Consider the following 19,126-nt stretch of genomic DNA (forward strand, 5'->3'; position numbering starts at 1 on the left):
GGGTCAGGCTAAAGATGTTTACCCAAAACTCCCCTGACCTACTTTACACAATCACATAACCTTCCATTTCTTCTCTGACATTCATCCGGGGCCACAATTACGGACAGAAGCTTCCCGCTGGAGGAAAAAAACGAAAACTTGAGGCCAAGCCTTAAGTAATGCAGCCCCTAGGTGAAAAGACGGGTGGGCGAGCGGAGCCCAGCTGTACGCCGCTGGGAAAGACAGATAAGTGAAACAAAGAGGCCAGCTGTGCTCCGGAATATTAGCCGGAAAAAAAAAAAAAGATACATCTGGGGAGGATGAGCATGAATGATAGGGATGTGTTATCTACATACATGCAAACTGTTCATTTGAATACCTTGCATTCTTCTGTGTTGTTTAAGTCTGTGACCGAGACCCCCCCCCACACACACACACTCAGTGTGTCCTTGCAAGGCTTAGATTAGTGAGAGTACAGGTGTGTCAATCCCACAAATCCACCCGAGACGATTGCAGGCCGATCAGCATTCTTTTGTAGGAGGATTAGCCCGGATGCTAACTTTGTGGTAGTTTTATCAGAACCTGCACAAGGCTGTTTTTTTTTTTTGCACATCCTCAAGTGGGACTCTTAAAACTCTTAATCATCTAACATGCTTGACATAAAAGTGCTGGCCCCTTTTGAACTGCTATTAACCCAATGCCACCCTTGTGTCAAAGGAGCCCATTCTAAGCCTGGAACTACTCTTGATAAATGTTAATTTACATATGCATAGAAAAAAATGTCATCATCAGACATCTCAAACAAGTCAAACTGGGAAGTAGAAGACACCTCCGGGAGATCAACAGAGTTGTCCGAGTTGCCGCTACAACTTTTCCTTCAGACCATAACAACATTTCCCGGGTCACCGGGTGGCAGTCGTGGGGGCGGCTAAGGGTCACGAGGTTGTCAGATGACACACCATCACTTCAACCCCACCGTCTGTGGCCATTATGATGTGACGAGGCCGTTTTTGCGTCACGCTAGTGACCCCCCAGCCCCCATTAGCCACACCCTCCAATCGCCATCCTCGGGGGTCAGATATCACAGACCTTGCCACTGGAACTAATAGAGTACTTCCTGCATCCCCACTTCTAAAGCAGCTGCTCCACGCTGCGTAAATAAGAGAAAAAAAAAGGATGGTGGGTGGCAGGGGGGTGCTAAGATCAGCTCTTTTGATAATTGGAAAGGTTTATTTTGTGCCTTGGCCACAAGGAACGTGGCACGACTTCAACAATACAAAACAATAGTACACCTGTGCAGTCTAATGAGAACCTTACAGGACGCAGATGCATTTCATGGAAGATCTCAAATCTCCAAAAACGACACGATTACCTCCTCTGAGTTGAGAATATGACGATATATTTGCATTAGTCATTTGTCCTGTCCTGCTTTTCCACACAGCGACCGATGCTGTCACGAGGTTGACGCTGACCAGCAGACCAGACGGGGGTCTCTGTTTTGGCCGACAGTTTGTCGCTCCTATCTCCTCACTGAACAGGCCCGGTGTGACGCTAGCCAGGTCTCTTCTGTGTTTTCACTATCTAACTTCCACCCACTCCGATGCCCTTCCAACACACACAATCTCCTCTGTCCCATGCAAGAAAGAACAACCAACCTTAAATGTTTTGGCAAAAACACATCATCCCTGTTGTGTAACAGCTTGATGCATAAGATGCACACAGTGTGGATTCCCTAGCCGCTCCGTGTCCATATGTCCTGGACACCATACAACAGATGCATCTGATTTCTTCAGCTCCGCTTGCCACGTGGAAAATAAAAGTGATGGCTATTTGGGAGGAAATGACAACGAAGCACTTTTCTTGTTTGCTTGCTTTCTCTCCCATGACAATCAAGACTGTTGGGTGTTTGATTTGTAACAAGTACATCAAGACTCTCCTCTCAGATGCAGACCCCAACACAATACCAAATAGCACGTATTTCTTTTTGTTTCTTTTCTTTATATGGTTGCACAATGGGTCTTTTTTTTTTTGCTTTAGGTGAATAAATTTGTCTCCCAGGACAGGCAATAATTTCCCTGTCTGCATCCGACCCACATATTCAACGTGAAAATTTAATCGAGCAACTTGTTCTTCTCTCAGTTCTTTTGTACGCCAGTTTGATCTTTATTTGAACATCATTTTTATTTATTATTCATTTATTATTTTTCAAGTCGCATCATGGAAGGTGAAACTTCTCTGTTCTACAGTTGTTTCTATGTGATAAGACTCGCCTCCCAGGCAAAATTATTCCCCTATGGTCCATCACGTGTCATTCAAAACCTCGTATTTAATGCAATAATTAGTTGTCATTAAATTGAATTGTATGAATTATTTGAACACCCCAGACACATTCTTATTACGTTTCCCATTTCACTGCCTTATTATTACTCCTCTGCGGCTGCCTGTTCAAATGTCACTTACAAATTCTAGTCAGTTATCGATTCAATTCATTTACATTCTTTCCTGTATAGAGGGATTGTTTCTTTTCGAACAAAGCGGACACCAGGTAGCAACAGATTGTGTTGTGCTTTACATTAATTCCTCATTAGGTCAGAGGACAAGGATGGGGGATAAAGAGGACAGGATGAGGCTACACCATCTGCACGTTGCAGGCGGCACAAGGGACTTAAAAGCAACATATACACATGAAAACCACAAACACACGCATGTGGATGCTGTTTTGCTCCTACCTCCTCTCTAGTAGAGTCCACACGTCTGAATTCCTGCAGAGACCGTCCAAAAGCTGCACTTGTGGCTTCTTTTTCGCTCTTATCCGCTGCTTTTTTGCCTCTCCCGCATGTGTCACGCGTGTGTTTGCATTCCCGCAAATGTGAAGACACAGATGGCACCCAGATGGAGCGACACGCACACACATGCGTTCAGTGCTGTGGTGCGTTCACGTCCCCCCTCTCTCTCTCTCTCTCTCTCTCTCTCTCTCTCTCTCTCTCTCTCTCTTCTCTCTCTCTCTCTCTCTTCTACGTGTGCCTTTTCGTCTTGGTCACGTCCACTCGACTGTACTTCCTCCACTGCATGCGCGCTTGCAGCTTCTGAGCTTCCTCGCACCCGAGTCACGCAGACCCTGCCTCCTGTGCCTTAAGCCTCGCCCTCAATTTCCCACCGTGTGTGACATCACCAAGCCCACTCCTCTCTCCTCCTTCTCCTCACAGTATGGCTGCTGGCCAAGCAAGCATCCAGTAGTGCCTTCATTCACTGAGATGGACCCTGCAATTAACATAACTAATTGCTTTGGCACCTAAAGGCTAAACAAGAGGCCGTGCCAAGGGTGACAAAAGTGTGCGCATCTGCATGCATGTGAATGCCCGCCCCGGCCCCCGCCTCCTTTTTGTCTCTCACCGATACCCTTTGTCTCAGCCCTTAATGCAGTCAAGCTATTGTGTTGATCCGAGGATGGGGTGGGGGACACTTGAGGAGCCTGAACCCACCCCACCCCACCCCGCTCAAGTTAAACTTAAATCGCCGGCTGATTTATGCGCACAAGCAGACAATGCAGGTGGTGATAAATGGCGGCTATTTAGGAGACCCCCACTCTACTTTTACAGTACAACGTGGACCGGTTTCAATGACACGGGCAATGTGGAAGGGCTTTGCGGGTACTACGATAGTCAATTATTCAATCATCAGACCACAGCGAAGTACATTTGCACGAGAGCAAAGTGGAGATTGTAGAGTCCTGCAGACCACAACGAGGTTGTCGTCCTTTTCTTCTATTTTTTCCTTTACTTATTTTATTTGCCAGGAGACTGAAGACAGTAAGGGAAATGGAGCACTGGAGCAAAGTGCTGTAGTTGTCTGCCACATGTCCTCTCCTAACTTTGAGGGATTTATTTGTCTTGGGAAGAAACTCTTCAGAGTAGAGCTTGGAAGAACCCTTGACCTAAACCCCATCAAACACGTCAGGGATGAACTAGAACAGACACACACACATTCCCCCCGGACACGCTCCACTTCCTGTTTGGTGTAACAACCAGGTGTCCCCGTGAACCTGCAAGTACTGTTTGGCACACACATTAAAAAACTGAATTTGTGTGAATAATCATCCGTAATAACCTGGCCTCGCCTCCTCTCCTCCATTCAGAGTGCATCTGGTCAGCCAGCAGGCTCAGAGGCAGCGCCAGGTGGCGGCGAGCAGGAGGGAGGATGAGGGAGGCGGTGAGGGCAGCGGGAGACAACGGGGATGGGATGGAGGGGGGGGGGGGGGGTCAGTGATGCGCCAATGAGGAAGGCCTTCCATCTGATGTGAAAGGACTTAAAGCTACTGTAGTGCCTGGGATTGTTCATGCATGAAGGCAAGCAAGGTCAAGTTGTGACTGTTTAAACAAGAACTCCAACAAACTATGGCCATGGAAGTTGAGGTAGAAAATGGAACTTGCCACTTCTCTGAATTTTGATTAATAATGTGCTTGTGGAATATGAGTTAAGCAGCCATTTTGCTGCTTGCCGTCGACTGAAAATGACATCATAGTTGCCAGGTCTCAGTTCACAACCAATCACGCCTCAGCTTCAGAAAACTGGCGATATTACATACCATATACCACTCGGATACCTGATTATTCTTGAAAAATAAAACAGCCATCTTTATTTTTGCAACAAATTTTGACTTGTAGTCGCCACTGGTAACAATATTACAAAATACTGTAAGTATCTAATATATTAATTAATTATATTATTATATATTCCTTTTTGAACTCTTGGTTTTACCATCAATACTGAATTTGTCAATATTACAACTTGTCACCTCTCCAGCTGCCCCAATTTGGACCAATTCCAGCGTACTTTCCACTTAAACCAAGAACCTTTTTGATTCAGCCCCCCCCCCAAAAAAAAAGCAAGAGCAATCACAACGCATGTTACATTCAGGCAATCTTGCGCTGGGTCGTCTTCCTGGCGTCGCAGCTGTTTGCCATTGTGTACATGTGTGTGCAGCCAGATGAAGACAGAACAAGAGAGTGTGTGCGGCATCTGTTTCAGTTCACACGCTCCCTTCTCCAATTTTCCCCTTTTAGAAAATGTAAACAGCATTTTCTTCCCCCTCCTTTTTTAAGAAAGGACTGAAGAAAAAGAGGCAGTAGGGGATCTGAGGAAATGAGCATTATGGAAATACAGTGGGATTGGAAGTGAACACAGCCCTATTGAAATGAAAAGAAGACACAATGGCAAATAAGTAACAAAAAAGATGCCCTTTTTAGCAGCAAATTTTGAAACGATCAAAATTTGACACTATGCTCACCCAAGAAAGTTTAGATAAATAAAAATTGACAATTAAGCATTGAGCACGTGTTCAATAAAACTACTTCTGATTTCGCCATATTAGGGTGAATTCCCTTGTCGGAGAGTTTATCAACGTAAAAGGCCAAAATAGCTGCTCAAAACAAAAATGGCCAACTTCCCTCCATGAGTCTTTGAAATTTTTCCATACATATGAGATTTTTTTTTTGTGTGTGTATTTTTGTTATTTTATTGTGTATACTGCAAATAAATAATTCACCTATCGTTTTATATGGGGAATTCGCAACTCAATTCGAATTACCATTTTATGTATATATAAATATATACATAAATATAAATTAAATTGATTTTTAAAAAATATATGGAACACACACACACACACGTATGTTTATATGGCTACCCTGTGAACCGTTGTCAACCGGCTGTAGTCACACTGGATGAATATAACATCTTTGCTCACGACTGGACTGTTTTCAAAGGCCCTTTTAAAAACATTATTTGAATTTTTATTTCCATGCTCCCGTGGTCTTGCATTGACATCTCCATTAGTGGTTTGTAATTTAATCAACAGCCGAGGAATGCAACATAACGGCCCATAAAAAAACTCCCTCGCGGGCCTCATCAGCAATACAGGCGGACGCCGAGAGAGAAAACACGTGTAATGTCTGTTCGTTTTTTTGGCGGAACTTTTTGTACAAGGATCTAAATCAGCAAAAGAAAAAAGGAGTAGTGCTGAAGATGAAAAATGCTGAATTTAAGACAGTGGGCATATTAGTAAGCGATTTTGTCTAAATGCAAACCTGATGTTCCTGCAGCACACCCAGTGACTCACCACAAGGATTGCTTGTAAATGCAACCAAAACAGCTTGATTTTATACACATGCCGATTTTAACATTTTAACCCGTTTTTAAATTGTAAGAGGCCCCACACGAAAAGGAGAAAATTGACATGTGTGTTCTTACTGTTCTGTTGTTCATGCAAGATGACTAAGACGGCACACCACACACATAACAGTAACTCCTCCGACAAATCGTGAGTCTTCAATCACTCCTAACACATCCCACATCACAGGATAATACCTAGGGATAATATTCATTCATTCATCATCCGTGCCTTACGAGGGTTGCAAGTGCGCTGGAGCCGAAGGTTAGGCTTAGAACATGCAATGTGAGGCGGACGTGCTAACCACTGTGTCACCGTGCTTATTTCTTCCAGACAGCATTTCTCTTGGGTATTTTTTTTTTCTCCTTTGAGAAATGGGATTTAACCGAGAGAATAGCGGCCAAATGGCTTTAAAATGATGACAGAGATTTTTATGGGCTCAAATAAAGCTGCTAGGGTGCCATTCTTGATTCTTATTCCAGCCACTGTTTTTTTTTAGTTTTAGCACTTCCCACTCAACATAAAATCAACTTTTGGGGGAAGTTTTTTTTTTAAGATTGGTGTTTTCATCACTATACAGCAAGCAAAGGAATATATGTCAATAAATATTCATAAAAATCATAATATAATAACTGCAGTATACAGGATATAATTATAATTATCACAAATATATAAAAATGATTATAGTACTTTCAAATAATTTCTGTTAAGTTCGACAAATTTAAATAAATATTTTATAATGAGTTACTTATTGAGGAAAAAAATAAAAGCAAAGGAATATATGTCAATAAATATTCATAAAAATCATAATATAATAACTGCAGTATACAGGATATAATTATAATTATCACAAATATATAAAAATGATTATAGTACTTTCAAATAATTTCTGTTAAGTTCGACAAATTTAAATAAATATTTTATAATGAGTTACTTATTGAGGAAAAAGATAAAATGCCCATTGCCAGTAATTCTTTAGAAACCAAACAAATGTTCCATTAGCCGATGAGGTCATTGACAATTCCTAATCACAAACTTCACTAGCAAAACATTTCCTCGTTCAAGCAAGAAACATCCATCTAAAATCGGCGCAATGGCGCAGTCCGGCAATGTTTATCAGTAATTGAGTCGTCACATTAAGTGTCACGTGGATCATAAAACATTCCCGCTTGCCTCTTTTTCCCGGACGTTCCGGCTCTACTGATAAAACGACACATTTGTTAGATTTTTTTCAGATCCAACCTCTTCATTAGTGCCCCTTTTGATTCGCTTTAACCACCTTACCGGCAATGCTTTCCTCCCACCACTATCTCAATGTTGGCTAATCTGATGCAGCCACAGATTACTCTGTCTGATCTTGCACATATTTATCCATTACTTCCTCTACAGTGTGTTTATCTAATAGGGACACATCACTTTTAAGGGCCCCTAATAGTCCAGAGGTCCATTTACTGTAAAGGAAAAATAAGAAGAGATTAAATAAGAGGATTTTTTTTTATTTTCTTTAGGGGGGGTTATCGCTAAGGGATGAAGTGAATGAATGATAGGTGGCGTAAATACAAAACAGATTTGACTGTTCGTCTCCCAAACGACGCGGGAAAGGAATGTGCTTCCCCGAAATAAAGACGCTCATTTAAAATCTATTCTTCCTCCTGCACTTTGAGTTAAAGAGCAGTTGAGAAACCACAAAGCAGTTCTGGTAAGCAGCCTGGCTCAGTGGATTCACACATGCCTTTTCTTAGCCTTGTGGCTGAAAACGCCTGCGGGAGTCATTTATACGTGTCTCTATGTACAATAGCTGTAGGAAATCTACACACCCCTGTTTAGATACGACGTTTTTGTAATGTAAGAAAAATAATTCCGTTTTCAATGTTTTCCTAGACAACATTTTGTCCTAAGTGGTGCATCAACAACATGTAGACGGACAAAAGGATAATCCTAGTCATATATTCTTTATCCTCTGAGAAGAACGACTAAAAGCATTTTCATCTGTACTGTATTTTGAACCTCTGATGTAAAGCACAGCTTGTGAAATGAGTCATTTTAAATGATAATTGGCGTTGTTTCGCGAAATAACCACATAAGGAACAACACATCACCTCTAACTTCTTCCAGGAGTAAATATTTGACGCAATGTTGTATAACAGGGGAAAAAAAAAACAGCAACCACAAGCCATTTAACATCCCATTATGTTGAGGTGATGGCATGGCAACATTTTCTACAAAAGAATGAAACAATGGCAATTAAAAAAAAAGCATTTCAGATGCCTCTGTGGTGGATTCGGTAATCTCGATCCAACTACAGTCCCAAAACGCAATTAGATTGCCATATTTACTACTATTTGAAGGAACTGGCCGACAAGGTAGCCTTTCTAAAGTCAAACTCCCGCTGTGAAGTTTAATGACGTGTCAAAGCTGTTCGGTCTGGTTAGACTTGAGGCTACTTCGCTCATTGTAAGCGCTGCCAATTGTGTGACGTTTTACTGGGAAACAGATCATAATGACTCGCCATCGGCCTTGTTTCCATAGCACACATTAGCAGGCATTACCGCATCGTGCTACTTTCGGAGGTCATTCGCATTTCATGTTTTTCCACACACACACACGCTCTTCATTTGTGTTTATGTCACGTTAGCATATCTATCGTTTAGCCTGTTGTTTCTCGTTCATGTCTGTTCTTGGTGTTGGATTTTGTCGAGTAAATTTCCCCCAAAATGCGATTTACACTCCGGAGCGACTTATATATGTTTTTTTCACGTTACTGTACATTCTATGGCTAACCGACCGATATTCCGGAGCGACTTTTAGTCCGAAAAATACGGTATGTCTGCCGGCAATGCATTGTGGGAAAAAAGCCAAACTCGTCTATAGAAGATGAATGGATGGATGTCCCACTTCTCCCGCCAAAACTCAGCTGGCAGAGGCACCAGCTCACTCGCAACCTTAATGAAGACAAGTGCTCTTCAAAACGAGTAGATGGATAAACGGATAGTTTGACGACAGGCTCTGTTTCTGGCTAAATTCTCTTGAGACTCATTTGCTGCCCACCCTAAAGGCATTAGAAACAAATGAGGGGCTGATCGTTGGGGGTTCCCAGCCAACTGGTGCTTTAGCCCCTCCTGACATCAACTAGCCCTATCACGCCTCTCCCTGCTCGGGTTCTCTTCACCCCCCCCATCTATTGTCCCCTCTATTTCAGCTAGCTTCATATATCACCCATACCAAAAGGGTTCCTCCTCCCCCCTTCTTTCTCTCTCTCGCTCTCTCTCTCCCTCACTTTTTCCTCCTCCGCCGACTCGATGCCGATGAAAGGCAGGCATTGAGCCCGGTGGCATTCCAAAACCTCAGGCCTCGGCTCCAGCGTGTCTGGCTATTCAACACTGCTGGGAGCCATTAGTTTAAGTAAGGCCTGACCCACCTACTCACCCACGAAAAATCCTCAGATCTCCTGTTACACTCGTATGGGGAGGCGGGGGTGGCTACCATGTGCCCATACGCCAATGACAGAGATCGGTCAATACAAGAGGCGCAGGTATTTTTGTGCTGGGGAGAGTTGAGCGGCGAGTGCAAGTGAGTGTGAAAGTGTGAGCGAGAGAGTGGCTGGATGTGTGCTTCAATTTTTTTATGAGCGGCGGGGTCACACGCTCTCTTGGCTGCATCTTCTCCTAAAGTTTCCAAACAGGGAGGCCAAGTACGCAGTCAGACGCCAAAGTCCACCCCTCAAACTCCTCAACCCCGATCCCTTTAAACCAGTGGTTCACAAAATGGGATCCACAACCCAAACTGGGTTGGTAAAACAACAATACAGGGTACCCCCCTCTATTTCATGGATTTTCAAAGGAAGTTTTCTTTCAACGAGATCACATTTGGTGTTACGTTGTCTTTACTGTAGTACCGCTTTGTGCCACAAGTCGGACAACAGCGTATTTAGGAAAAAGCAGAGCAAGCAGAGAAGTCCCCAACCCAAAGTGACAACATACAATGGGAAACTCCATAAGAGCGTTAGCCAAGAATTCTCATCCATCCAGTGATGTTGTCACGATTCATGAGACGGGTATGTGAAAACAAACGGTGCAGCAACACTTGTAGACAAACATGCGGATATTGGCCGTAATCCAGCTATTTAAATTTTGATTAAAATATCATATGATATAATTTATATAAATGCATCGTATTTGTGAGAGGGTCCTTAGAAAATAATATTCCCACTAAAAGGAAGGTGAACGCCTGCTTTAAATGATCTCCCTGACCCAAACCACAAGCACTGCTGTGGACATTCATCGGTTCCTCTCGGCACTTTTCAAGCTGTAAGCGCGGCGGTTTTGGGTAATTGAAGTGGAAGGGATCGTAGAAATGCGCTGTGTGCTGCTGGCGTCATGACCGCGTTGGCACGTAAACATGGACAATTCTCTAAACAAGTCCATGTTTGGGGAAGGAGAACACTTGGCTGGGCCCACACACAGTCATAACACATACAGTGAGTAAATCCACTCACCTCGCCTCGTGCTGGAGGTGTGCCTGCTTAGGGAAATTGGAACTGTTATTTTATGTAAGTTTGTTTATGTCGGCATTAGTGGCCGTAAATCGCGGCTCTGGATGTTTTAAGGTCACGGTTCTCTCCGCCTTACTACAGTAACATAAAAAAACGAGTTTTTTTTTTTTTGTGTCTATGCAAACAGAACTGATTCATTTGAAAATAATTTTTGAAGTCAATGTTTTGTGTCATCCAACTATTTTTATAGGTTTGTCTTCACTAAACTGATATGTCAGTCTTAAGCTATTGTAGATGACATTTGGAAGAAAAAGGAGGTGTTGCTTGCGAGCCACGGAATGTTTTGAGGATATTGTACAAAAAATGATATAGAATCCAATCCTGGAACAACCTCCATTATTTATTTTTTAGCTGAGAACCAAAAAGAACAAGCTCCCATCTGTTTAGTTACTCTTCATAGCAATTAAATTCATCTTAAGGGAGAGGAAACACAAGCCAAAAATACCACCGCTTCCTAAATATCAGTAATAAATGTACTTACATGCAGCGTCAAGCGTTACAAGAGTCTGGTCTGAACCACAACGCCTACTTTCTGTCATTTGCACAGAGGAGAAAGTCAGGCGTTGACAACAACGGGTTATCCTATACTTCCTGCTACCATTTTGTATAAACTTTCCATCATTTTTTTTGGAGAGGGTGCTCCCGAGGCCACGGCAGCAGCTGTGTTGCTCACTTCCCCGGCGGCCGTGGCACCTGTGACGTGCAGGTGGCTCATCTGGCAGCCGACAAGGCAACACCTGGCCTGGCAGCAAATAGAGCCTTCGGGCTCTGTGCCGTCACTGTTTGTGTGCGCTTGAGGGGGGTTTGTGAAGGGCTCAATTAAACCCAAGGGTAGATAAGCCACACACACAGGAAGGTGTTAGTATTTCCCAAGGTTGTGCCTCGGGGTTGTTTGGACTTGTCAAAGTTGCAATACAATCCTTTCTGTATACAAGAAAAGTATTTACAGTTTGATTTGCACCGTTTTTCCTTTCCCCTGAGAACCTATAATATCCCCTGTGGTGGCATTTTGCTTGAACATCATAATGTAAAGTATTACTCATAATGTCGGTATCGTTACAAGCCTGTTAGAATCTTGGAAGTGCACGTGTAAGCCCCCCATGCTCTGACTTCACTTCATTGGGTTGGCTTCTCTGCAATATAATTGGACGGAATCAGTGGTGGGTGGTGTCAGTCGGAAATGAATGAATGTATTTGGCTCCACAAAATTTTGAAAGATATACAATTTTATTTTTACCGGTGCTAAAGAGCAAGTTTTACACTTCACAAATGTCTCCAGCAGGGTATTGTGGCAACCCCCTACTGGGCTGTTGTTGTGACCCCCACGGTGACATCTCGCACCAGAACTCAACAAGGACCCCCGAGCAAGGACAAGAAGCAGAGACACAAACTGACAAGGCTCATAAACAACGGCGGCCAGAACACATTCCACCCATGGGAGGAAGATATGGAGCTCAACTCCAGTATGACCCACACAGAAACTTGGGATGAATTTAAACCGCATGCAGCACGTGTGACAAAATGCCGAGTTGACACAATTAGTCAAATAAATAAATGAATACGTAAATAAATAAATAAATCTAGTGGGTTTCCAAGTCCATCCATCCATCCAATTTCTGAATCGCTTAGTCCCCACGGGGGTCGCGGGTGTGCTGGAGCCTATCCCAGCCGTCAACGGGCAGTAGGCGGGGGACACCCTGAACCGGTTGCCAGCCAATCGCAGGGCACACAGAGACAAACAACCACTTGCACTCGCACTCACACCTAGGGACAATTTGGAGTGCTCAATCGGCCTACCAAGCATGTTTTTGGGATGTGGGAGGAAACCGGAGTACCCGGAGAGAACATGCAAACTCCACACAGGGAGGGCCGGAGGTGGAATCAAACCCGCACCCTCCTGTGAGGCGGACGTGCTACCCAGTGCCAAGCCGCCTGGGTTTCCAAGTTTTATCATTAAATTAGCAAAATGAGTCAATATGAGCATAAGGCCTTTAAGATTTCCCAATTTCTTACCCACCACCTCAGAAAAATCTAAGATTTTGAAATATGCAATGCAATTTGCATTGTGCGCATGTGGGTAGTTTCATGTGTAACATCAGTCAGCCATATGGGATGTATGTCATGTGAATACATGGGGACATGGGGGGGGGGGCAAGGATATTGGCATTAAATGTGTAGTTGGGAGCTCAGTGTAAATCCAACTTTTGTGACAGGCAGGAGTGAAGAAAGATGCACGAGGACATGAGGTGAACTTGACAAAAGTCATAAATCTCCTCACAAGCATGCTGGGTGGTGGGGGGTGGGCGAACAAGCCAGGAAGTAATAGAGCTCCTCTGTGGTTCATGAATTTGATGAGCAGACGTGTCATCTCTGTCATTAGCTTGTCATGTTTCTTTCTATTTTTTTCAAGTGGAGATGCTCATCATTGAATGTGCTTCGCATTGGGCAAAGAAGATAAATGGCATCTTTTGACAAGATTTTGCCAAGCTGTCAACACTGTCATGAAAGGAGGTGGCGGTGAAAGATTCTGTCAAATTTATTATTTATTCATTCATTTATGCATATTTATTTTTATTGTAAGATAAAATGAATCTCAAATCCCCACCAAAAATGTAATTACTACTTTTTTTTTCCTGATTTCAACACTCCTTTTTAGGGGATTTTTTTCCCCTTACAATGACTGAATTCTTGGTGAAATCTGAATCTATACTCATCAGATTTAAAGCTCAAACATATGAGCAAGGGCAAGGCAACATCATACACAAGGCAACTCCAAGCCAATGTGTATCCCACTTTGTGCAAAATGACAGCGTTAATTACACGCCAAGCAGAACCGGGGGAGCCCGCAATCAAGCCCAAAAAAAGGGGGGGGGGGGGGGGGGTTATGTTTTGTCGGGGCACCTTAAATAGCCCGGGACTTCTGTAAGCAAGGCTGGTATTTGTGAGGATTGTTGTTGGCGGGCGAAACCTCGGCGCTGGGAGCACATCTGGATCCCATCCTCTGTCGGAGCGCCGAGCTGCAACAAGAAGCAGCTGTGCGAGAGCTGGCTTCAATTAGCCTCACATTCTCCCTGACAGCTAATCCCTTTCGACTCGTTTCTCTCACCGTTTTTTTTTTTCCTCGCCCCCCATCCCATCCCAGCCCAGCACCTACCCCACACTTTTAACTGCTCGCTCGCTCCTCACTTGGAGTTGCCACACTGTCTGCAGTCATCGACGAGGAGGGGGGGAGACAGCGTGCTCAATTGGAAACAGACGTCGGCGGAGAGAGTGCACAAGGTCTCACGAAACACGCAACTCGACATTTCCTATCGGGTTGACAAGGCTGACGCTGTTTTTTTTTTTTTTTTTGCCAAACAACAGGGAGCTCCGCAACAGTGTAGAAAAAGGATTGCTTCTTTTTTTTAACATGCTTGAAAAGTTTCTTATTTGTTTTAAAAACTCAAAGACCCATTCTTGAAACTGAACAAGGAGTTGCTCTTTTGAGAATTGGCCCAAATGAGCTCTGATTGGAAGCAGGTATCCTCCACCACTGTCTCCAAATTATTATCTTTTTTACGCTAGGGGCTGGTCCATGGGCGTACAAATTTGCTAACGAATAGCCCTGATCAGGAATATATAATTTGCTGCCCAACCCCCCAAAATAAATTAACTGTGTGGCCCGGTACCAAATTACCTAAATAATGTTGAGGTTTAAAAATTCCAATAAGACAGATTGAGAGCACTTAATAGTCTCAAAAAGTTTTAATATTTTGATATGCCTGTATTTTGAGAGCAAAGACATAACCTTTGACTCCCGGGTCAATTTTTTTTTTACCAAAGAGTCTGACTCAGCCCAGTTCTGGCAACCCGCTTACGCCACAGCCTGGGAATGTTTGCTTAAGATTTAGGAATACATGCGTGACAAACCCATGGCAAGTTCTGGCTAATTTGCGGGCTCACCACTTTATCATTCAAACAGAAGTAGTCAGATTCCTTTGTTGTGGTGATCTCACAAGGAGAATTGGGCAACAAAATGACCCCATAAATTCGCTCCATTCTCACGAGAGCCGCACTTTGCAAACATCTTAAAAAGGGAATCCAGCCGGGCGAGCTCGCCGAACAAAATTGTTGCCGGTGAGTCATTAATCAAAGTTGGATCAGCATCTTGACTCAGCTGAAGTGCAAAATCCAACCCAGATCGGGCCCTGTGATGGTAAATGTGAGCCAGATTTGAGTGGTCTGATGGACCATGATGAGCAAATCTGGAAGGTTCTGGAATCGGTGTAGTCTCGGGGGGCCCCCGGAGTAAAACATTAACAGGTGGCGGTCTCGGTGGAAAAGACCCACGCGGTGACCGGGGGAGAGTGAGAGTGATACTTTTGAGGGAGGGGCTCACAAAACCCTCGCACGCATGGCACAAAACGAAAAGTGCACGCATGACGCACGTGCTAACAAACATTGGCCGCCAATAGAAAACACACAAATCTTAACAAAAACAACACTCTCATGCAAAAACAACCGTCCAGAGGAGTTGAAGGGGATGACTGCAGGTACCGCCGTCTACCTCCAGAACATTCTCCCCACATGGCAAAACACAAAAGGTCGACGTCTGGCACCGGCGCTGACCGCCCAGCAAAAGCCAAAAGCAATTAGAACTCTAATGGAAACCTGCAGGGCCTCTTTTCGTTTATTTCCCCTTTTTCACGTCAGGCCATTGGAATCCGACTCAGCCCAAAGAATAGAAGGCGAATGGGAAAAATGATCGGGGGTGTGTGGGGGGGGGCTTCCATCCAAAAGGACCCACATGTTTCCAAGAGGGGCTAATTGAATCAAGGGGATCTACATGGAAATGATTGACGAGTCTTCATGCTCGCTTGCAAACTACACTTTTTCTTTCCCACGGGCCTATTTAGCTTTCTGCATAGCGTCACGTTAGTGGGTTTGGGACAAGTTGACACACTGATATTGGCCTCGTGTGTGGCTAATACACAGCGGCATTTTTTGGCCTTATAGGGCTGCACAATTATAGAGTTGGACACTTTCTTTGGTAGTAACTGGATCAAATAGGATGGAACAGATCTGTGGGTATAAAGCTGTAAATGTGCACGGTTGAAGGGTATTCGATACTATAAAAGAAGTTTATAAAAAGAAACATCAGTTCAAGTCAAGGGAATATTGTCTGAGTATTTTTTTCAAAATGAATGACTCACTTATTTTATGAAAAATACATTTTAAATAATTTGAAAAACACATTTAAATCCATGCTAATCTCTTTTGCTTCCACCACAATTTCTCATGGACTTTACCATGGAATGTTTCTGGGAATGTACCATGCACTTTCCACCCTTTCGTGACCTCACTTACAGCCTGGAGCCATAGAAAACAATGAAGACAAATCAGGCCAATTGACCATTTACAGTTAACCTCTCTACTGCACCCTAGCGGCCACTGTATCCGCATCGTCAACGTCATCAGCATCCTCATTGCCACTCTATGTATGGGGGGGGGCTTGCAGTCATGCCCTTGGACCCAAACAGACCCAGCTGGCATTGCAGCAAAGTACAACCAAACCCTGATATGAAAGCTGGCCTAAACAAGGAAACAAAACAAAAAATGAGGCGAAAGGATTGTCCTTCTTGCATCAAGCAGAAGCTCCAGCCTGGTTTCTCACCGCCTGGTGTTTTTCTCTTGAAAGCTTTAAACTCCAGATGGTGGAAAGAAAAAAAAAAAAGAAAAAAAAAAACTTTGCCTAGTGGATTAAGGCTCTGCAAATCCGTTGCTGAAAAGACACATAGACCCAAAAGCTGCTACTCAAACAAATAGGAGCATAATAGCTGTCGTGTGTGTGTGTGTGTGTGTGTGTGTGGGGGGGGGGGGGGGCGTTAAATATTGGATAATGCAATTGAGTAAGTGTTATGCATAGTTTATTCTCACTCTTTAATGGAGCTTAATGGGCGTAAGATCTGGGCTGACAAGAGGAGGGCTGTGTTTTGTTTTGAGGCACATTCAAACGCAGATGATTAAAAAAAGAAAGAAAGAAAAGAACACTTTGGTTATTCATTTGTCATTTGTGCATTTTTATGACCCCTTTGATGCAAGCTGAGTATCCATGAAAGAAACAAAACGGTGCCAAGGACATGGAAGACGTTTGTTTTGGGTTAGAGTGTGCAGATTCACACCTGAAGATACATGATAGTCAGTAGAGTCAAAATGTCTAAATATGCAAGACTGACTCAATTTTTTAAAGCAAATTGTACAATTTAAAATAAAAATTCCTCGGTCCCTCTTGCAATGTTGCTGCTGTTTTGGAGTCATCAAACCCTCACATAGATGTTGTAATGATGGCTTTATGCATTGTAATTCTACGATGACCTCCCACGCTATGTAATTGTAGACTGTCTGCTCATCAACCGAAAACAGACTTTGTGGGAACTGTTATAAAAAGCCCTGAAACGTTCAAGTGCTCATTAAATATAATAATGAACATTTTCCCTGCATCATAATTTATTTTATACTTTCCGCATGGGCCTGGGATGTATTTAGAAAAACAATATCAGGCCCCTGATGAGAAAAGGGTTCACTTTTTTCCACAACTCAATTTAGGTTTTTATGCTGAATTATTTTGCAGTTATTTTTTTTTCACCGAATTTACATTAAAGCAACTTGACTTCTGACCTTGATATATATTGTTGCGTCTCCCCCTCACATTTTTTTCTTCTCCTCAGAATGGATTGGGAGTGCAGGAGGAAAAGATGTAAAATAGAAAAAAATATATATATACCAAGAAATATGTATACCAACTGCAAAACTGAAGCGCCACTCAAATGTACTTAACGGCCAGCTTTTATAATTAAAGCCTTCACATAAAACATGTGAAAATGAGGGCAATTCAATATGTTCAATATACAATGCACCAACTGTTGAGCCACAAAAAAAAAAAAACAAGTGAGATCAGATGTGGCCTGCATCCAGAAATTCTTGAATTAGTGCTCTTCACAAGCATAATATTTGGATGCTGGCTGACAAAACTGTGAGTTACACCAGCCCTATCTCAAGGACACGCACCATCATCATCATCATCATCATCATCATCATTCCACCCCCCCTTCAGCCACCTACATATGCCACACGCTTTGGTCCTCCCCCTTTCGCCCAGCCTGCCCCTCCGTCCCCTCCTCCTGCCAGGCTGCCACCTGTTCTCTGCAGCGTGCCGCACAGCTGCTCCACCACAATAACAAATTAAGTTCCACTGTGGCAGGAGTCATTACCTATCGCTCTTGCCATGGAGGAAAGCGTCGGCTACAAGATGGGGGGGGGGATTGTTCTGATGAGCGGGACTTCAAGGGGAGCCAGAGGCCAAACGTGTCACAAATGACGGTAAAATAGAGAACATTCAAACGGTATGAATTGTTACAACACAGAAGCCGAAATAAGAAGTAGTAAAGTCACTAATCAATAAATACCTTATTAGGGAAAAAGGTATAAAAAAGTAAATTAAAAAAAACTGTAGCCAATATTGCTTTGGGGAATAAATCGAATTAATTTTCATAAGGAACAATGGCGTGTCCAGTTCGGATTTGTGAACTTATCAATTGAATGATTCTCACGTAAACATAGCTTTAAAAAGTGTCATCTCATGACAGATTGCTCTTGTTTTGGTTTTGAAGGAGGAGGGGGAGATCTATTGTAATTGGATACAGGGCAGTGGGCAACCCCCAAATCTTACAAATGACCTTATACATTCAATGTAGCTGTTTTTTTCTTATCCATCTCAGGGGGCGGCCATCATAGCACTTACTGTGGATTGAAAATAAAACATCACAGTTGCTCTGGTAACAACGGTCAAGGCTCATGTGATATATGCAAGCACACACAAGGACAACATTAAAAACTCATGTGGAGCAGACATCATTTTTCTTCTCTTTGCTGCTTCTATTGCAAAATATACCAAACATTCAAATTCCCCAAAAATATATCTAAGGAATCAAGTACAACCCTCTTTGTCATAAAAGTCTTTATCAAATCAAATCTCTCCTTCAGGGAGATTTCGAAGTCAATCGATTTAATGAGCGCTGTAGCTGCCAAGCTTTTAGCCCGTGGCCTTAATGGAGTGTGTTTAGCAGTTGTATAGAGCAGCCACCCTTGCAGTTATTGGCAGGTGCACGCTGTAAACAGTTGTCAGGACAAAGCAGCGGCGTTGATACGTTGCAGGAACAAGCCTCGCTGCTACTGCGCACTTTTACATGCCAACAGAAGATAGGCATTGTGAGCCGAGGTGTTACAATAAAACCTCGAGACTCAAGGCATCCGTTTGTGCTGCCAACTATGCATCCATCTGATTTATCACATCACAATCTGTCATTATTTTCAAATCTACGTTCGTCAGTCATCAATTGTTGCAACTTCAAACCAAACGCGTGTTTAGTGAGCAACCCAAACAATGC

General features: G+C 43.2%; 1 protein-coding gene across 3 annotated transcripts in view; it reads right to left on the reverse strand.

Moving 5' to 3' along the window:
• The window catches only part of cbfa2t2 (CBFA2/RUNX1 partner transcriptional co-repressor 2), a 60,761-nt gene that overhangs the window by 14,484 nt on the left and 27,151 nt on the right, over positions 1-19,126 (reverse strand). Inside the window, exon 1 of one of the 3 annotated variants that reach the window (XM_088390651.1) lies at positions 2,709-3,073. The exons of the other annotated variants lie outside the window; for them this stretch is intronic. The gene's annotated coding sequence lies outside the window, so the exon portion shown is untranslated. Of the gene's footprint in view, positions 1-2,708; positions 3,074-19,126 lie in introns of those variants that run through there. 3 annotated transcript variants of the gene reach the window in all.

The sequence above is a fragment of the Syngnathus floridae genome, chromosome 11, assembly GCF_059516105.1.
Source record: "Syngnathus floridae isolate MCC-2025c chromosome 11, RoL_Sflo_1.0, whole genome shotgun sequence".
Lineage (NCBI taxonomy): Eukaryota > Metazoa > Chordata > Actinopteri > Syngnathiformes > Syngnathidae > Syngnathus > Syngnathus floridae.